At 38.8% G+C, this 22472-nt stretch overlaps 1 protein-coding gene across 1 annotated transcript in view; it reads right to left on the bottom strand.

Moving 5' to 3' along the window:
• ROBO1 (roundabout guidance receptor 1) overlaps positions 1-4873 on the bottom strand; it is a 1016983-nt gene extending 1012110 nt beyond the window's left edge. Inside the window, exon 1 of the mRNA XM_081137820.1 lies at positions 4581-4873. The gene's annotated coding sequence lies outside the window, so the exon portion shown is untranslated. The remainder of the gene's footprint in view (positions 1-4580) is intronic.
• Between the last annotated feature and the right edge of the window lie 17599 nt (positions 4874-22472).

Below are 22472 nucleotides of genomic sequence, written 5' to 3'. Positions count from 1 at the left end.
GAAGAATGATGCATGTGGCTTTGGACAGTTTCCTTTACTATATTTTCCTTCTAAATACTTGGACTACATCTCTAGGTGAAGATGTCAAGAAGGCCTTTGGAACCAGCTGTGAGCAATGCAGGGGCTAGAAATATAAAATTTGGATTTCATTATTGAAATTCTAGAAAAACATCATCTGGGATGACTGACAAGAATGAGAAGACAATTAAGGGTTATTGTAGATATATAATTAACAAATAGAAAATTGAACTGACAAATGACTTATGTAAAAGGATTTAATACAGAGTGAATCCTCAAGAAATGTTAGTTTTCTCCTCTTAACCTCCAAATAAAGACCAAATTAAATGGCAGAAGTTAGAGTTGACTGGAAATTTCAGAGGTGTGTAAAAACTATGAGGGTTGGCATCATCAGAGGAATTTCATGGTGCAGGGGGAACATGAACCACCCTAGATGAAGGAATAGGGTTTGGCCAATTAAAGGGAGAAAGGTCCAAATCAGAGAGGCCATGTGCATAGAAATGTGATGAAGAAGGTGGACAATTTCTGTATGAGAATAACACGATAGATTCTCCCCAGACTCTTAGGCAATATTGGTGCAACCTTAAAAATAAAGAATGCCCTAAGATTCACCCCCTCTTCTCTGACCCGCCACAATGAGGATGCAGTTGGGGTGGGGGTTAGAGGTGAGGCTTTTCTCCCTAAAGCAGTTACTCATTGGCTATACCATCCTTGGAGAGTCCCTGTGTACAGAAGACTGGTCTGGGGAGATGCAAAAAATGATTTGGATGTGAAAAGGGTATTTAGGAGATTCAAAAATTATGAATGTTGAAATAAAATTCAAAAAATAATGAAATTCCTAGTTAAATATGAGGGAGAAATAGGTCCATGGCACACTGGAAAAACATGTATTCTGTCATGAGCAAGGCCTGTTTCCAGTGGTGGATCTGCCCCTCATTTGATAAATAGCTATGTATATTTAGCTTCATATGTTAAAGAAATCTAAAAAATACACCTTACTTCAAATGAATGATGTGAGGATTGAGTGAAATATCTATTGTGAGTCATATACCTAACACTGTCCATACAGGTTTCTCCTATATGGCCTTGGATGCATCAGTTTCTCTTCTAGGACCTCTGTTTCCTATAGAAGTAGGAGAATTGGCTGGTTCATTTAGCACTAACGAATAGTAGGTGCAATGAACACATTACAGGAATATTGCTCACTCACTTCAACAACAAGTTTAGAGAGATAAATGCTCATGTGACCAGGTCAAACTGTAGCCTACTGCATGCCTTTACACTTTTGATTCTGAATTCATGGAGCTGAGAGAGAGAGGGGGGTCAGTTGCGGTTCCTGAGCAATAAGGAGGCGCTCATCCTCTAGCGGGTTAGATGGGCCTCACTTTAGTTACATTTCAAACGGTGCATTGCACGTGCCCATTCATCAAGCTGCCAAAGGCTTTTTTTGCTGTTTTTCTTTTAAAATTCACATCTTTGCAATGCCTTGAGTTTCTCAGCCTCTTAATGAAAGTAACATTTATTTCATTATTTCTTAATGAAATAAAAATAGCTCCTGCCCTGGCCGGTGTGGCTCTGTTGCCTGGTCGGGGCACATACCTAGGATGCAGGTTTGGGAGGCAACTGATCAATGTTTCTCTCTCACATCAATGTTCCTCTCTCTCCCCCTTCCTTTTTCTCTAGAAAAATCAATAAACATATCCTCAGGTGAGGAATAAAAATAATACTTTTTAAAAATAGCTCCTAATGCATCAAGTATATATGGATGTCAAAGGTGAGATTTCACAGCTGAGGACAACACTAGCTTGCAAATGTTGTAAGCAAGTGCATAGCTTCCCTTTCATCTCTGACCAATGCTATTTTGCATTTGAATTGATTCTATTATAAGATAAAATAAGACAAGTATGTAGATCAATATAATTCTCTTTGAGGAAATATTAGGACTTTTTTTTTTTAATTTTGTGCAGTACAGGCTAAGAGAAAGTCGGCTTTATACCTATGAGACTCCTTAGGCAGCTATCGAGCCTCTGCCCTCCTCCCACACTCAGCACAGGGCTAAATCACTAGAAACCATTGACACTTCCCTGGATACAGCCTAGAAGGTGGAAACACTGGTTCAAGGACAGGGAGAGGGAAGGGAAGTAAAAGGAAGCAAGTGGGAAAATATAGCAAACATGTGATTAACAGCTGTTTGCTGGAGCAAGCCTCCCTCAGGGATCTGCAGCTGTGTCACTGTGCCTCAGCTCTGCAGATCCCGCAGGGCCAAGCTGGAAGACACAGGGAGCAGGAAGATGCGTGGGGACACGTTAAAGGAAGTCCAAAATCCTGGGCAATGTATGAGGTGAACGCCCTCACCCCTCACATACTCCTCAGCTCTACCCTCCCCTCCTATTGGGGGGAGATAGATTCTAAGACACAAAGTCTTTTTACCAACTAGGTGTTTATTTGTTCTGGGTGGCTGCTCTTGATGGTTTTATTTTTTTGGTTGTCTGTTTGTTTGTTTCCTTTGGGGGGAGGAAAATGAGGGACTTCATTAACACCCATCAACCCTTTCCTAATCCCCTCTAATAAAATCAACACACTGCACCGCACGCCTTCCAGAACGCTTTCAAAAGACCTACCTGTGCCTCCTCAAGACACAGGAGAGATGCAGGTCTTGGGGTGGCAAACTCATTCTCTCTCAATAACAGGTCTGAGGCTCATCTAAGTTCGGCCCTAAAAGCCTGGCTGCCAGGCTTCTAGTGGGCCTCCTAATAAATCAGAGGATGCTCAAAAACATTCTCTGTCTGGTACCGCATCTTAGTTCCAACAATGAAAGGCACAAATAGAAACTGGGGGAAAAATGCAATGATAGTGTCTTCTCCTTGTGCTCACGGGAGTACATTTCCTCTGAAAGGTCCCCTTCAGGCAACCAGCACGCCCAAGTGGACCATTCCATGTGGCCCTGCATCTACGCCCCTTCCTCCAAATGCTCAGTGCGGGCTGGTAATCCGCCTCCACATTAAACAATCGCGCATCGCCGCTTGGAAATGCACCAGCCCAGCCCTGAACAGGCCAACGGGCCCTCGTAGCAAACACACGGCCTGATAAAAATCACTTAAAAGGGGACGGGACGGATGACCCAGAGGAGCTCGCAAGGTCAGGGCACTCCCCTGCGAGCGCGCGAATGGGCGGGAGGTGCGGAGGTCAGGGTCACACCGCACGGAAACGAAGCCCCCGCCCCGCAGCCCCCTTCCTTCATCTGCGGGAGTCTCGGGCGAGCCCCCGCGCCGGAGCCCTGACCTTCGGGGCCGCAGAGCGCCCAGGAGTCGCATTTCAAAGCCGCGTCTAGAGCTGCCCACTTGAAAGAGCCTGGAAAAGCCTGGCGAGGACCAGAACTGGCCCACCTCTCTCGCTCCCTCCTCCTCTTGCAGCCTCACCGGCATTCCCCTCCTTTCCTCTTCGCCCCGCTTTCTCTTTGGGGGTGCAGGTCTTCCAGGACGTTTGGGGTGCACCCTAGGGGGTTTTGGGGTGCGCTTTGACCCGAGGCCGGAAGGTCTCCGCAGTCCGCGCGCCCATCCCACCTGCCCGCCTGCGGCACAGCGGCTCCTAGAGGCGCTACCCCGGCCCTGCGGCCAGGTGTGCGCGCCGCCCGGGGCCCCGGGGCATCTGCGGGTGCGGGGACGCGCGGGCCCGGCGGCCTCCGCAGCGCTGCGGCCCCGGGGGAGCGGCAGCCGGGACTGCGGCAGAGGGAGCGCCCCGCTCCGCGCGCCCGCCCGCGGGGCTCCGCCGGCCTCCCCATTGTGTGCGCAGCGCTGCGGGCTCGGCCAGGCGCACCCGCGCCCACCCCGGAGCTGCAGGCGGGAAGGAGAGAAGGGGGCGCAGAGAGGAGCAAGATGAGACCCCGAAAGGTTAAGGCGCTTCAGCAGTAATGCGGAGGCGCCGGGACCTCCCTGTATTACGCTTTCCAGCTAAACGCCACCACCTGGAGAGCTTCCCGGCACGTCCCACGAGTGCGGCTTTTGCGCGTGAAAGATGGGACGCGGCTCGTTCATTCATCGGTCTTCCCCCTCTTCCTCCCTCTCTCCTTCCCCCTCTCCAAGTCCACCCAGTCTCCACATCGCCACTGCACCTTTGCCACATCGCCGCTACATTTCCAACCAAAAAGCTGCCCCGTACGAGCGCCGGTCTTGAAAAAACCTCACCGCCTACGTATCACCAAGAGTTTACCAAAATTCACCTAGCGCGGCTTCTTCCCAGAGCCCCACTGCCAGCCTCCGTGGAGAACGCTATCAAAGTTGGGAGGCGCAAAAGGCCTCGGCGCGGCTGGCTCCCGCGCCACCGTCCCCGCCGTGAACCCCGGTGCGGTCCGAGACGCCCCGACCGCGCGGCGAAGTTGCCCGGCGCGGACCCCGGGGGCCGCGGACGCGCGGAGCAGCCGAAGCAGCGGTTCTGTGCGTCCGCAGGGAGCCCCAATGCGCCACGTAGCCGCCTCCAAAAAGACCCCCCCAGCCACAGGCACAGACCCCAATTCCGAAACTTCTTTGTGAGGCCGACCCAGCCCACCCAGAGGGGACACTCACCGCAACTTGCGAGGAAATAAACGCCGCAGCCCTGCAGGGAAACTTGTTGAATTCTGCCCGCGCGCAGGGGCTGCAGTTTCCGATTTAGCCTGAAGGTTTTCGATTCTACGCGAAAACGCCCGGTGCACCAGGCGCAATTTCCGACAAACTGCAGAGTCCTTGCCGCACCTACCCTGCCCTCCAGCAGCCACGCCTGTGAAACCACGCGGGTCCCTTCGACAGTTCCAAAGCCGGCTGTCGCTTCCTTAACGATCCCGTGGGAGACTCACCCCTCGCTCAGACGGCTTCCCCGCGCCCGGCGGCTGGGCGGCGCGGGCACAGCCCTCCAACTTTGCCGCGCGCCTCCGGGGACCGCCCCGAGTTCAGCGCCGGCGAGAGCGGGCTGGGACTTGCAGCGTCCGGATGGGAAGGGGCGAGAGCGAGGCCGCCTTTCTTCTCGGGATCAGCACCCTGGAAACACCCAAGCCCTCTTCAGTGGAGAATTCTTTCAGTCCCGTTATCTGTATTACTATTAATGCGCAGCGCGGACGGCACCGCATGCAAATGGCCCGGGTGCGCGCTGCCATTGGCGGCGGCGGCGGCCGCTGGGTCCTACTGCTCGGCGCGGCGGACTCGGCGCCGCGCGCGGCTCCGGGGCGCGCAGCCGAGCGCGCGGTTAATTGACTCGTTACCTCGGTATTGTAAGGCCTGCTGCGAGGTTTAACCGAGGAAGAGCCCCGCACATTTAAACTCCTGTCATGTGATACATCACTTCATATTTGCTTTTAATTGTCTGCGCCGAGTGGCTTAGAAAATACAAAGGCTTTCAAAAAGAACATTCCCCCCACCCCTTAGGAAAATTCACACATATTTTTGGCAGGAAAACCCTTTTTTATGTATTATTCTGATAGAAATCCAGGAAATATTTAGATACTCCTACACCTCATTCAAATAAAATAGCATCTAATGTTATTATTGAAAATGCAGGGCAATTACAATAAAAAAAAAAAAAAAAAGGTTAACATGGTAGAAACTAAGATACGGGTGTACAAATTATATAACATGGGATTTTTAAAAAAATGCTACTGGAAAGAAAAGCCACCAGTGATAATGCCATGGGCATCATTTTTTTATTTTGCAAAATAAGAAACTAAGAAATATTTGTGAATATTGACAGGAAAATATAAATCAACTTAAGGGTACTGGGAATGTCACAATATGTCAAGCATTTACCATTAATTGCCACATTTTCTTTTTACAGTTTCTGTCTTTGCAAGCTCATTAGTAATGCAAATTGGCAGAAGAAGATTTAAAGTGAGGCAGGCCTGTGGTGACTGGCAATTTGAAATATTGTAACATTGTGCTAAAACAGTTGTACATTGTGATGTCATTAAAGGTAGCTCTCTTAATTAATAGGTGAATCTTAATATATATGAATTTAAAGCAGTTAAGCATGCATTTTCCTGACTTTTAATTTTGTAGAAAGAGAAATCCTCATGCAAACTGAAATGATACAGACTCCACCAAGTTCCACCTAAGATATTTGCTGACATTACAACTTAGGAAACAACATAATTTTATTTCATTTTAGATGTAAATAGTAATGTAAATTTAATTACAAAATTATAACGTCTATAATTACAGCTCAATGATATTAGAAAGTGATTTACTAAATAAAGTCAGTAGCAACCAACTCATAAATTCACCAGCCACGTGTAAACTAAATGAATGAAAAGGCAAAATGCAAAAATACAATAGGATTGAGATCTTATTTCAAATACATGTATAGTGTTTGAATTTACGTAGTGTGTTCTAGAATCCTTCATTTCCATAACTCCTTCCCTTACAGCCCCTTCCCTTCCCCCATCAGTAACCCTTGACAACAGAAGTGTTACTTCAGGTCCAGGTTGCCTCTGCTGCCTTCCAGACCTAACTTACAGATTGCATCCTTGCAGGAAACAGTTAACTCTTACATGACTGAGATGCGAAAGAAGAGTGTTTCCCTCAAGGCTTAGAAAGTCCAGCATTCTTGTGTATATTTCCAAAGTTTTCACCAAACATATATTTTTGAAATATCCATGACCACTAGTTCAGAGTGAAAAAACACAATCAGTGGGCAGTACATAGAGTCAATTTGCTCTGTTTCCTCACTGCTATGGTGTCTCTGGAACAGCTTTTGGCGATGACTTTTATTTTACAAAGGTTGTTATCACTTTAGCTCAAGTTAAGAATTTTTCAAATTACAATGGAGTTAACATAAAAATATCCAAATATTACTATATTCAGTATATTGTATAAGGACTCATCTATAAAAGAAAAAAAAAGGCTATTATTTGGTGTAGTAAGGGAAGCATAATGGCCATGCAAAGCTAATAGAGATGATTGGTATTTAATTCTTTTTAAAAACAAGTATATTACTGGACTTTCAACTTCCTGCTGCAAGTAGATTTGAAAAAATAATTAGTTGTAGTCTGTCTAAGTGCAAATTGAAAGTTCTGTATTTAATAAATACCTTTTTAGAAATGAGAAAAGATGTGTTTTATTCAGGCAGAGCTTGTACAAAATTAATGCAATCTGTCTATGACTGTAGTTTAATAGAGATGTTGAAGAGTGGACAAATATGATAGTGAACAAAAGAAAATAAATAAATCAAAGCCAGCCTATTAACACATTTAGCATACAAGTGTTTGGCCAATTCACACTTTGTGCATAAAAGACCCGTCAAACTTACAAGTCAGTCAGAAACCCAAATTCAACTTATTAGTTTTTCAGGGAAAAATAGGTCCTACATCTCTTCAATAAGTTACTTGTGTTTATTCTAATTATTTTCTATATTATGGGATATATAATACATATTGTAGATATTTATAAATATTAAAAATATTTACTTTACTTGTTAGATACTAAAGCAAAAATATTTTAAGCAACGATGTTGGAGCCAGAATAATTTTCATTATTTCTAGGTCTGTAGGATTATCCTTGATCTAGTCTTTACTATTTGAAATGTTGTTAGACCCCTCGTTTTGTCAGTGCAGTTTTCAAGGACAATATAGACTCTGAAGGAAACTGATTTCCATTATGCCCTTGGATCATGATGACAGTGCCTTATTGTGTCTAACGTGAACGTCTATAAAAGTTGGAAATCAAAACATGCCTGGCACATCCCTGTATGCCATTACTATAATCAGCTTGCTTTCTAAGTGTAAACAGGTACACATATAATAGCATAACTTTTGATGAAATTTAATGAACTCTAATGACATTCAGCTACTATCCAAGCTATTTTAAAAATTCTGAGGGTTTTTAATTATTTTGAAATGTGTATATCTATATATATATATATATATATATATGTAATATATATAGGCAACAAAGTTCCAAAGCCAAAGACATTAATCCATTTATCTACCTTAAATTGAATATTAATCATGTTTGATTTTTGACAGATGAAAAGGAAAATTAGCAGACATATAAATTATACTTTGGAAGTAGAAATATAAAAGTAAGGATGTGGTCAAATTAGCATTGTTTTTAAGTATAAGTCAGCAGTAAATAGCAACATGTATACTAATTGCTCATTGTGATATTATGATATATTGAATAATGCTCTAAAATGCCTTCTAACATGTGGAATGTTACAGACACTATGCATAAATATATGTTTTATTAATTAATGTGGATAATTACTAAATCAGAGGAAGAAAGTACAATTAAAAAATTAAAAATAAATCTGTATAAGATAGTAAGTATGAAAAGAAATATGAAACTTAAAAGGTGAATTAATTTGACAGTAAGCAGAAGAGATGAGAAACTTCATGGTACAGTGATTTTGGTAAGATGATCATCATGAATAGAATGCTCATAATATGTAGAATTGTAATAAAAATTGGCAAGGAAAAGAGGAATAGGGGAGAATATTTTACTCTATATCAAATAAGATTGTACAGCAAGCAAGATAAAAGTAGAGAATAAAAATGTAGAAATAAAATAATTTCACAAAAGATGAAAGGACAAACAACAAAACTAAATAGAAATGCTGTAAGCATCTATTATAGTATCTTGAAACTATAGAAAGTATAAATAAACTTTTTAATTCAAATGTTAAATTCTTAAGAATATTGCTACCTGTTATCCTAAGAAATCTGTGAATAAAATCTCCAAAAATTTTTGTGCATAAAAACACAAAAATGTTAACCCACCTAAAAATGCTGATAAATGTCAGATAATTTTTTGTTACAGTAAATAAACGAATGTGGATATAGATATAAAAATACTATGGCACCAATCCTTTCACTTATTGGAGACTAATTGTATGTCACTAGACATTCAATTTTCTGTATGATTGTTATGTCAAGGTTGATGATCCAATGTTGAGATTTGTTTTACAATAGTTATAAGGTAGTTAAATTCAATCAAACAGTAATTTTATTTGCTTTTTTGCTAGGCCAACCTCTGCCTGTATAAAAGCTAATATTAAAATTGAGTCCCTTGCTCATTTTGTGAATGTTAAATCTAGTTTTCATATGGCACTATGTTGGACACATAAAAGTAGATAAATCCCTGCGGGGCATGGCTCAGCCTTGAACATGAACCTAGGGTTCAGGAGATCAGGGTTCGATTCCCCGTCAGGGCACATGCCTGGGTTGCGGGCTCGATCCCCAGTCGGGGGCGTGCAGGAGGCAGCCGATCAATGACTCTCTCATCATTGATGTTTCTATCTCTCTCTCCCTCTCCCTTCCTCTCTCTGAAATCAATAAAGGTATATATATATATATATATATATATATATATATATATATATTTTAAAAGTAGATAAAGCTACAATAGAGATTAAGATTATTTTTATTTAAAAGCAAAAAGAACTGAAGGGAGGGATTGTGGAATATAAATTTTAGCATGAAGTAATGGTAAATATAGTAGCTTGTTCCTTTCTTCACTACTTTTAAAATAATTTACCTTGCATATCTCTGAGAGACATTTTTTAATTCTCATCTGCGTATATGTTTTCATTGATTTGAGAGAGAGAGGGAGAGAAACATTAATATGAGAGAAAAACATCTATCGGTTGCTTCCCATAGGTTCCCCAAGTGGGGATCAAACCTACAACCCAGGTATGTGCCTGGGAATGGAACCCACAACCTTTCTGTGCAGGGAACAACATTCCAACCAACTGAGCCACACTGGCCAGGGCAGAAAGAGACATTTTTTAAGCAGCTTTAAAGTGCAGGAAATCAGTGTGCACTATGTTTAGAAAAAATAATCCAATTTTAATGATTTTCGGTCTAAATATCTGTGCAATACTTTGGCCCAACAAGTCAGTTTTCTTCTTATTAACTGGTTTCTTTTTTGCTCTATAGATGTAAAAGTAAGATATTATTATTGTAAGAATAAAATGTGGGCTAAGGTTTTGTAAACTCCACATTTTAAGTGTAATGTTAACTAAGATTAGAAGAGCACATTGATATTTTAACCATATTGAACTATGCAGTAGCAGAATAGTTACATACCCATTTTTGTAAGTTGCATATATGATCACCAAAGCTCTTTTTAAATTTTTTTTTTAAACTTTACTAGAAGATACAAAAATATAAGGATTTTCTAAAATAGGAAAGTGGAAAATAAAACAATAAATAAGAATAACAAGTTGCCCTGATAATTTGAAGAATGGGCTTCTTAAAATATCCTGTAAACAATTAGGAGATTTTAGGACACGGAGAAAGGGCATGTATTTATTGAGAGGAGTCATACGTAGCAAAACTTATTTTCTATTTTTACTAACTTAGACAGCTTTTAGGTCACAAGAAGATCTTAGAAACAGTATATCTTGATTTCATGTAATCATCTAACAAGGGATTTCCTCATTTCATTGTACACAAAGTAGAGAAAAACTGGCTGAATGACAGTACGTTTAGGTGCAGTTGTACCCAATTAAATAAGTGGGCTTAACTGTGCTGATTTATCAATGTCAGTGTGAAGGAAACTTCAGTGCCCTGCTGTCTGCCTGTGCACTTGATCCTGTGAGGTTTAACGCAGTGTCACTGAAGAAACCTGCCCGAAATGCACAGCTGAGGGATAGCAGAGCGGGGGAGTCAACAGTTTGCAAAACTAACTGAATATGAAAATGAGCAGAATTGAAAAAAGGGTAAATGCATAAAAAGCTGAAATACAACATTGAGTAACAGAATCTTTAAAAATTAAGTTTGGAGGTCAATGAGAAACCATCTGTGGGGCTAAACCTACCACAAGCTCAACGCAAGCCAATGGTGTGGTGTGAGAGCTCATAGGCTGTCTTAGGTTGCAGTTACCCAGGCGCTGGGTTATCATCGAGGCAGGGAGTGGTCTCACTGCTCCGTGCAGGTCACAGCACATCAAGTTCCAGACCTACAATAAAAGAAAGGAGAAAAGAGAGAGACAGAGAGAGACAGGATGGAAGGAAGAAAGGGACGGAGGGAGGGAGGGAGGGAGGGAGGGAGGGAGGGAGGGAGGGAGGGAGGGAGGGAGGGAGGGAGGGAGGGAGGGGGGAGGAAGAGGAAAGGAGTGAGAAGGAGAAGGAGGGAGGGAAGGAGGCATGAGGGGGCAGGGAGAAAGGGAGAGAGGGAGGGAGAGAAAGTGGGAAAGAAAACTTTAGAGCAGGGTATAAACCAAGATAGTGACAGATCTGACACAGACATAAGAAAAATAATTAGAAAATAAAGATATTTAACCCAGCGAAAGGGTTTTAAGAAAACATGATTGCTGACTTCTATTTGTACTCTATTAGAAAGAAGAGATGGTAAGACACACACAAATGTTACTGTGTTACTCCTCGAGTCTAGTCTAAAGTATTATGGTTCTTATTTCTATTAAAAAAAGAAAAGATGGTGATACTCCCCAGATTCCAGCAAGGGCTACAAATTACAAGCTATATTTGGACAAAAGAGTCTTGTTTAAATTAAGCTGAGTGGCCATGATCCATCCATGAAAATTCCTCAATTCCAATTAAGCACATAAATGTGCGAAAAACCCAACCCAAAACAAAACAAACAAACAAAAAATTGCCCAGAAAGGGGGAAATGGAGAGGACAAGAAAGACATGTGCAAGTTAGGTTACCTGCATCATTCAACAAAAAACCTACAAAATAAATGAAACATATTATTTTGCATGGAAATGAATGATGATGGCATGAATTATAGTAAAATTCTGTAAATTCATGGCACAAAATGATCATTCTATGAAGATTTATTTTTAAAAAATAATGGTAGACTGTTTTCGTTGAAATAATTTATTAATGATTATGTGTGGCAAAACTTCAGCACTCTCTTTGGGCCACCAACCCTGTGTCCAGCCCCACTGTTTGGCCTGGGTGCGCCTACCAACTCCACCATTGCAATGATGTAATAGCACACATTGCTTCTGTAAAGTGACATCCTTCTGGCACTTGGTGGCTTTTCAAATGTGCATGCTCTTGATGGCCTGGGCAGTTTCACTAGTGTCTTTATAGTGAACACAAATTTTGAACCTCTTGATTTTGTGGGTTTTCTAAGTCAAGTGCACAGTGAACCATTTTCAGTGGTAACCTCAGGCCCCAGAATAATTTCTAATTTGAAAAGGTTGGTATGTATTTCTATGTGCACTTATTTTTTTGCATACTAAGAAGAAAAATCTTGTTTGAAAATTAACTTAATTAATATACTCTATATCTATGTATGCAGAAACAACAAAAGTTATGACTAGATGGAAATTATATTGCACGTGATATTTTATGATATAGATATGTCCAACTATGTGTTTATTACATTATCCAATGTATTAAATGTTTAAAATCTTCACTGAAAAGGAATGGACTCCATAATTTTAAATTATTCAAAAATGTCAGAACAAATTCAAGTAAGGATAAACATTATAAAACACTTCCTGAAATGTCAGGATGCTAGACTTAACAGAGGGAATAAAACTTTCATTTATAATCCTACTTTGAAAATAATTAAACATATTAATCAGAAAAATATTACTAGTGTATTGAAGAATCATATATTTATCAAGTAAAATAAACCAAATAGTTAAAGTGAGCTAGGATGGGGAAAATACCCTTGCTTATAAAATTGTTTACCAAACAGTATAAAAGTTCACTAAACAAAATATCAGTAAAAAAAAAAAAAAAAAAAAAATCAATTGAATAATATTTTTAAAATTTAGTTAACTAAATAAAGTTTTGGAAAAATATATAATATGTTACAACATACATGTGCACACACATATGTGTTAGAGGACACATATGACAGGTATGTGTTATAGGATGCAATATCCCTAGATTAGCTCCTCTCTTCATTTGAACTCCTGGTATCCTTTTGCATGGGAGGAAAATTTGGGCATTCCGGGCACCTAAGAAAATGGAAGACAGTTTTGCTGTAATATATGCTGTATTAATATTTGACAAATAATCACCCCGAGTTGCCTCTCTTTTCAAGAGGATAACACATCCTTATGTGACTACCTGTGATCAATGAAGCTTTGGCAGGATTTCCAAGAACCAGCACATGGCTTACCATGTTTTCTCCCCTTACTAGATGATGGGTTGTGTTTCCAGCAGAGGCTGCCTGGTCGACATGGGTTCCGGTGAAGGTGATAAAGCCCAGGTGACTCACAAAGGGCATAGGCATGAGCAAAACCTAAGCCTTCATGAAGGTAAGCACCGAGGACTGGGGGAGGCACTGGCTACTGCAGCATAATCTAGGAAGTCCTAACTAAGGCAGCATGGAGCCGAAGAAACTGGCTTCTGTTCATTGCATTCTGCATACAGCCGGTCGGCAACTGGAAACCAGTAGCCACGCCTGAGGGGAGCTGGCATGCACTGTCCCCGTGGCCACCTCTGCCTACCTCTAAAGACAGTAGCTCCAAACGAGAGTAGCCTTAATTCTCCTTTTCAATCATTTCAGAGTTTGAGGTGCTTAAGGTTTCTTTTTTTTTTTTTTAATATATCTTTATTGATTTCAGAGAGAGGAAAGGAGGGGGAGAGATAGACAGAAACATCAATGATGAGAGAGTCATTGATCGGCTGCAGCCCGCAACCCGGGCATGTGCCCTGACCGGGAATCGAACCCCAATCGCCTGGATCCCAGGTCCACGCTCAACCGCTGAGCCACGCCCGGTCGGGCCTTAAGGTTTCTATTTAGAGCCTTTATTTAAGGAATACTGCCGACAATAAAAATACAAATCTAGGGGTCACAATAATCATACTACCTAATTTGATCTCATCTGGGGTTTGAATTTTCAAGACATTTATTTTTCCCCTGCAGAGTGCAGAAGGTAGAGGTGATAGAAATAAATTCAATTGATTATAAAACTTTAATTGTCTGAGAACAAAAATGTTTTGCTTTTAGATATACAAAGACATTCTCACAAATAATTTTGTAGGCTATTAAATATTTACTTAAAAAAAAACAAAAAAACAAACAAAAACAAATAGAATTATTGATCTTAAAAATAAAATTAACTTCACTTCAAATTAACAATTTATATGAAAATCAAGTTCATCAAATTATAGAATTATAGGCTGATTAAGCCCCCATTAAAAAATCACTAAATCTAAACTGTTCAAAATTGAAGAAAACAATAGAGGCTGTCTGAAATGTTAAACACAAATCGTAAAGCATCTAGAAGATAATGGATCCATATACCAGAAATAGGAGTTGCCCATGAATAACAAATCTTGCCAAAATATAATGACTAATTACTTTGCTTATATTACAAAATTTAAAACAGAATGTTTAGTAAACACAACCAAATAAATAACTCATATCCAAATGCATTCATAGGTGTTACTGTTGATGTAAATATATGTTTGATCATTGACTACAAGTAAAACAAAAGTTATAGAAATCATGTGATCTTGTGTCTTTTAGAAATATAGTCCTTAGGAGGGTGCTGCAAAAGTCTGTAATAAATTGTTTCAATAAAGATGTTTGTTAATGTTTTATAAACTAGTATAGAACATAAACAGCACATTGCTGAATTTTTCAAAATTTAAATGACTTGCTTTTTTAGTCGGCATATGTATTTTAATAACAGAGAAAGGTATGTAAACAGAAAAAGTCTATGATTTTGCTATCATCATCAGGAGCAGCAATGTAGAGTCTCTCAGCAAATCCTGGGGGCTAATTTTGCAGAAAATAAGTAATATCAAGTCTTTGTCAACAATTCAGCTATAATATTTTAAATCCCATTGGCTAAATTATATACATTATCCCTCATTCAAATTACATGGCATTCTGAAGAGAGCCATTGACATGTGAAAATAAATTGCTACTTTGAAATCCACTATGATTAATATGTCCTGGATTCTTTCTGCAGTTTTTTGTTAGAGGGAATTCTACTTTACAAAGAGCTACTAAAATGCCACAAGAATAATCATAATCCCGCCTTCTTGCATGATCCGGGAAAAATATGGTTCTTGCCACATTGTACTCCAGGTTGCCTTTCTCACACAGTCAACTTTACTAGATCATACATTAATAGACCATATTCAAAATACTTACTTCCTTTGTGGCTCGTGTACAGAAAGTGCAACAGAGAAAAATAAAAAGGCCTTACAATATTTCAATCTGGGTCCTACCTTTTGGTATTTATTATTGTCAGTGATTCTCAGCATCTCTGAGCCTCTGAGAAATAAAGTCTTTTTAAAAGCTGAGGCAGAAGCATATCTTAAGAAGGAAAGGACATCACCTGTCTGTCTACTTTTTGAGCCCTCCAGTCTCCTCCAAACTGGCCCCTTGTCCTGGACTGTGCAGACTCCCCCCACTGGACCCATCCAATCTTGGCTACTAGCTTTCCCTACGTGAAAAACTTTTAAGATCTATGTGTTCTCTCAGTCTACCTTAATCTACTGCACGTCTCATTCTCATTATGAGCTGTGAAGCTTCCACTGAGAGCTAAAATATTTCATCTGATAAACATTATGTGTATTCCATCTGCTTTAAAAGATAGGAATTTATCTGGAAATCTTCAGCAGATGGAACGGACTTCAAATTTTAAGCAATAATTCTTTATAAGGTGTGAAATGATAGATACTATGGTTAAGTATGTTTTAATTTTCTTGAAATTGCTCTAGATTGGAAATCCCAAATATATTTAGTAGGTGGGAAGGAGGTCATTGATACAAGAAAAATTTTGGTAGATAAAACTACCCTGTGACTCACTTCTTAAGCCTGAGGTATATACTTTGGGGGCTTATATAAGCATAGTTTCTGGCTAAAGTTGATGAACCAATATGCTTTTGAAAATTAACTATATATAGGGTGTCCCTCAAAATGTGTACACACACTTTGAAGAATTAGAAGGGCAGTGTTTATTAAAATACATTTCATTTTCAAAATTAAACTATCAGCTGCTAAAGTGTGTATACATTTCTTGGGGACACCCTATATCATAGCTCAATGAACACTACAGACCCCCAAAAGGAGGAAAAGCAATCTATTCTATTAAAAGGCTTATGGAAACTGCATAATCAGGTGTACATAAAACCCCACAAAAACTACAGGGTGCATAATTAATTATATAGTTATTAAAGTGCAACCTAAGCATAAATGCTATTGAGAACAACAAAATGAATCATCTCTGAGAGGCTAGATTAGTCTAGGCAGAAATAAGACCAGTGCCATTTTTTTTTTTTTTTAAATTGCCCACAATACGGAGGAGAAATATAGATTTCTCACTGTGAGAAAAATGTGAACAAATGAAACTTCAGGAAGGAACAATAAAAATGATTAAGGGTCTAAATGAAATGATTAATGGTCAGAGATTAAACGACAGTATCCATTTAATTTGGTGAAAAGACTAATGGGAAATTCAATCACTTGAAAGCCTCTGTAGGGTAGAAAAGGGGGGAAGGAGCAAATTTTAGGTTAGACAAGAGAAAATAACGAAGTAATGGGATTAAATTGAGTATAGGAAAATTTTGAGGGACTATCATAGAAAAGACAGCCTTGTTAGGTCTATTAGGCTGAGGAATCGTTTCCTAAGGGACGCAGTAAAAAGCCCCTTGCTTGAGCCATTTATGTAGACCAGACAAAGAAGTGGGTAATGGTATAGGAAACAATTCTACTCACAAAATTATGGACATTATGATCTAATAGCTCCTATCCTGCCAGCGCAAAAAGTCTCTAATGCCTATAATTCTTTGGCTTCCAGCTTCTTTATTTTCTCTTTTTAGGAAAAGCTGGTGGAACTCTGAACAGGACCCCTGAAAATGGACTTCCTCCATACACTGCTTTAATGGCTTTTGTAATTGCATCACTTATTGCTTCCACGTTATTTAAGATAGCAGTTTTTGTGAGTTAAGATTCTTTTAGCAAGAGAGAGATTAAAATTTACCATTTCCAAACGAATGTTGGTCTGCAATACAATAATGTTAGTAATACATTTTATTGATCTACTAACAACTTAAAACTCAGTAAAGGTTACTTTTATTGATTTGATCATGTTTTCAAGGTGTCTTACAATCATAATAAAGTTGTCATTTATCTAGAATTTAACAACTGAAAAGGTTTAGCATATGAAATTATTTTCTGGACATACTGTCACATGAAACTGATAGTCATAAAAATTATTCTGGATACATACATCTTCAGAAAAATTTCATTAACAGCATTGTATGCCTTGGTTGACTCTAGTATATTCGATCTGATTTCAAAAGGGAGAAAACTGTGTATTTGGTGAACATTAACCCAAACTGTAAGAATTGATAATCTAGAGTAACATAGTCCCTAGATGTGTGAGACAAATAAGAAATTTTTGTCTAACTATTCTAACTAATTTGACAATGTCTTTTGTTATAAGGGTTTTTATCCAGGAGCATGAAAAATGTACCTGATACTATATATGGAGTAAATTAGGACTGAGCTGCTAAAAAACAGCTGATAATACTTTAGGGTTTTAAAGATACATCTTTATATTTTCATATTTAATCTTCATTATCACCCTCTAAGAAAACTCTAGCTAAATAAAATTAAGTGACTTACCCACCATCACTCCTTTGATGTCAGAATAGGATGTTGTGATCCCTAGGCCTCAAACACTGTAATATTTACGTGCATCAGTTGATCTCTCAGAGTGAAATAAGCAATAGACTTTCTTGAACAATCATTTCATTTTCAATTTGTGTTTTCATCCTTCCTAGGTATTAAACATGTTCTAACTGAAGAAGAAACAGACTGTAAGTCAGAGTCTGAAGTCTCACTGTTGGTTCTGCTGCTATCAGATCTTAAGTTTAATTTTGTGAGTCTCTCTTTCTTCAACTTCATGTATTTGGTTACATAGAGTTTAAAAATATCATTCAACTCAAATGCTTATATAAAGCTATGATGGCATAGTTTTCAAATCATGTGAGACCACTTTAAAAAATCATGTATGTTGCCCGGCCAGTGTTGCTCAGTGGTTGAGCATCAACCTAGCATCCAGGAGATCCTGGTTCGATTCCTGGTCAAGGCACGTGCCAGGGTATGGACTCGATCCCAGGTGGGGGGCATGCAAAAGGCAGCCAATCAATGACTCTCTCCTCACTGATGTTTCTCTCTCTCTCTCTCCTTCTCCCTTCCTCCCTCTGAAATCAATAAAGACACATATTTTTAAATTATGTATCTAAATTTTATCTTTGCAAGTTTATATTTAACACTTTCTTTAATTCTTAAAAACTATCCAGTAAACTTGAAAATTTTCTTATATATCTAACAAATTAAATTAACTCACCAGATGGCAGACATATTTTAATGGGTAGATAAATTGCAATTTAAAATGAATCTTAAGGAATTTCTGTAAAAATATTGCTAACATTTTTATTTTTAAAATCTATTTACATTTCCAGTCGTTGGAGGGAATGAGATCAATATCTATATTTTTTTCTGTTAGGTACTTAAAATGTGAACAAATCAATGTCCATTTTCCATCAAGCTTAGGGATACATATTTTTCAAAAGCTGCGGAGCAGTGGAGTTCATAGTCTTGCTCTCCTCGGCACTACTGAGACCACTGTCAATCTCCAGGCTCCGAGCTTTAAAAGAAATGTGATAACCTGGGGTGTTTCCAGAGATGTATGACTCAGGGCGTAAGGAGAGCCAAAATGAGAGAATATGCTTACAGTGTTGAAGAAACTGGGGGTGTTTACAGTGCAAAAGTAGAGTCAGATAATTTTTTGATAGTCAACAATGTATTTTTGTCTTTATTATGATCAGTATCCTGGAGAAAATATTGTACCAGTGCAAATAGTTTCATAATAAGGCAAAGACAAATTTACAGGGTGAGGCAAAAGGTTTACAGTTGTGAGTATGTGAAACAGAGGGTTTCTATTTGTATTACCATTTATTAATTGTTTATAATATTCTCTCTGAACAACTGTAAACAAACTTTTGCTCCACCCTGTACATTGTCCCCCTGGCGTGCAGGTACCCACTTGTGCAACATTATCCACTACACACAAACCAGTATCATAGTTATATATTGGTGAAGGTCACATTTTTTATTTTTAAACTACTTCATCTACCTCAGAGAAAACTGGTGCTCCTGGTAGATTCTTAAATTCATAGAGCTGCCAGGTGTATGTTTGTCTCTGCAAATATAACATGAAACAAACCTACAAATTTTTTTACCCCATGGGCTTATACTGTAGTGAGGTGAAACACATAGATAAGAACACAAGTAGAATGCAGCATAACTGAAAATCTATATGAAAAAATACACAGATGAATGACCAAGAGAGAAAGACCACAGTGCACAGGGTGAGCAGAGAAGGACTCTTTGAGGAGGTGACATTGAAGTGAATATTTTACACACAAACATGTCAGCCACATGTAGAACTAGAAGAAACACAACTCAGGTATAGGGATGAAAAAAGGGGAAGAGTGGATTTAGAGAGCCTGGTGGAAAAATAGCAGTAAGCAGGGTAGAAGTTTGGACTAGATGGAAGGATCTATACAGCAATATGAAGAGTGCCATGGTGACAGATAGGTACATTTTATCAGTGGCAGGAATAAACATGGAAGTAAGGTGTGAGTGAATTATTCCTGATATCTATGCTACACACAGAAGAAGAATAAATTTAATAATATTATTAAATATTGGGAAATTATTTCAGAAGTACAAGGACTTTTGAGGGATCAATTCTTCCTGCTTCCCATAATCCTGTCTACTCAAACACCTGCACACAGACGTTCATAGCAGCTTTACTAATAATTGCTCAGACTTGGAAACAACCAAGATGTCCTTCAGTAGGTGAATGGATAAACTGTGGTACGTCCACACAAAAAACAGTTCTTTAGCATTAAGGGGAAATGACCTATCAAGCCATAAAAAAGCATGGAAGAAACATAAAAATAGATATTACTCAGTGAAAGAAGCCAATCTGAGAAGGCTGCATACACTACGATTCCAACTATATGGCACCCTGGAAAAAGTAAAAATGTGGAGACAGTAAAAAGATCAGTGATTTCCTAGGGCTGAGAGAGGGAGGCATAGAGAGGCAGAGCACAGAGCGTTTTTAGGGCAGTGAAAGTATTCTGTATGATACTACAATGATAGATGCATGCCATTACATGTTTGTGAAAACTCATAGAATATGCAATACCAAGAGTGAATCCTAATGTCAACTATGGACTTTGGATGATTATGACGAGGCTCGTGGACTGTAACAGATGTGCCACTCTGGTGGCGGATGTTGATAATGTAAGGCACTGTGCACATGTTGGGGCAGGGAGTACATATAAAATCTCTCAATTTTGCTATGAACCTAAACTTGCTCTAAAAAAATGTCTTGAAATTTAATTATAACAATTTATTTAATAATTCAATTCTCAAATAATAATATTTAAATATGTGAAAGGCTATGGCCTATGTGCTTCTTGAACATTCACTCATTCAATATTTATTTAGCACATCTTATGTGCTGAGAACTCATCTGAGCAAAGGGAACAAAATAAACCAAAATGTGTTACTTCAACAAGCTTGCATTCTAGTGGAAGAGGCACCGTACAAGCTGAATATTGTATAGCAATGATAACCATTTCTGTATTTGATTTCAGGTTTAATTTCTGCCCTTCTCTGACCTGTTCTGTACATCAGGTAATTACATCCCCCAGGCTTCCTTAATCTCAGGTTTCAGGTAGGTTTTTCCAATTAGAAACACTTATGGAATACTGGAGGGTGTGAGGAGAGGAAAAGCCAGTGGATTGCAAACCTCCTTCTAATTTTGGAGGCTTCTCTACAGCAGCTGTGTCTCCTGCTTCCTCCAAATCTGCAGCTCCTGCTTGACAGCTCCTTAGAGAAATGCAAATTAAATGTAAATTAAAAATATAATGAGATGCTATTTCACATCCAGATTGACAAAAATTTAATAATCGGACAAAACCAAATGCTGTCGGGGATGAGAAGCCGTGGAAAGACTTATACTCTTTTGATGGGAGTTAAATTTGTTAAAATACATTTTGAAAAGCATCTGAATTTTATAGAGAAGTTGAAGATAAACAGAACCTACTTCTCATCGGTTCTAATTATACACTCTAAAGATACATTTGCGCATGTGAACCAAGAGAAATGTACAAGAATGCCCATAGCAGTGCTTATTTTTTGTAATAGAAAAAATTTGCAACACCCTGCAGAAAATAAGCATTTAGAGGAAAATATAGAAATGAAAAAATAAATTTTGTTTACATATATTTGCTGGAGTATTCTATCAAAGTATAAGTGAATGAATTAGAGATTCTTGTGTTAACATGAATGCACTTTAAAAATGCACTTTGAATGAAGGAAAGCAATCATATCACAAGACACACAGACACACTTACTTATAGTATAATTCCATTCATAAAATGTTCAAAACGTGCAAAACTAAATATTTTCATGTATATAGCCATAAATAGTAAACTACTTATTTTAAAAAGGCAATGGTAAAGGAAAAACTCATGATAGAATTTGAGTGGTGAGTGCTAGGGAAGAAGTAGAATTTGAGGATGGAGTCTCAGGTGTCTGCAAGGTAATTGGTGATGTTCTCTCTCTTAAGATGATGGATGGATACATAAATGCTCGCTTTTTATTATTTTTCTCTCTTACTTATATCTTATAAAATTTTTTTGTATTTTTGTAGTTTTTCATAATTAAAGTAGAGTTGATGCAAATGTACATCTCTAGAAAATTATCATCACATTATAATTATAATTAATGATAACAAAAATAAATAATACTATCTGGTATATAAAACACATATCAAAAATATAAGAGACATGTAGGCAATGCACAAGTCAGATATACTAGAAATGAACAAACGTGAGAAGCTAGCTAGCAGAAAAAATACTAAATTGTTATGGACAGTTACATGCCTTTTCTGTCATTCTCCTTGGAAAGTGGTTACCACTGAAAACCTACAATCTTCACTTTTCCATTTAATTTTCCATTTAACTATGCATAACAGGAAGGCTCTGAGTAAGAATGGGCATCACAATCACAAGTTATTTCCATGTGGGGATTCATATTTCCCCAGTCAGAAATACGGATAAAGTATTTTTCTAAGGGCTCAGGTCCTCGGGGAAGACATCAATAAGATGAATCCAGTTGTCATCACGTATGCCTGTTTTTACAATGCAGTGCATTTCTTGAAACCACACCTTAGGCTACATAATCACAAAGCGGAAAGTTCAATTCTGTTAATTTATCTGTTTCAAGGCATTTGACACTAGTGACAAAATTATAGAAAAGAAAACATATGTCATCTTTGACTTACCTGACCTTTGATAAATATTGGTTTCTCTGCTATGGAAGTATGCACTCAGTCAAAGAGAACAGCAACTCTTTGAAGACAAAATCTTTCCCAACACGGGAGTCGATGGAACTTCTCTACCCTATGCTTTTCCCCAACCAAAGTAGCTGGTAGAATCTAGAGCTTTCCCATGAGTG

The sequence above is a fragment of the Miniopterus schreibersii genome, assembly GCF_964146895.1.
Source record: "Miniopterus schreibersii genome assembly, chromosome: 5".
Taxonomy (NCBI): Eukaryota; Metazoa; Chordata; class Mammalia; order Chiroptera; family Miniopteridae; genus Miniopterus; species Miniopterus schreibersii.
Note: the sequence above shows the minus strand (reverse complement) of the source record. Positions and strands in the feature narration are given on the sequence as shown.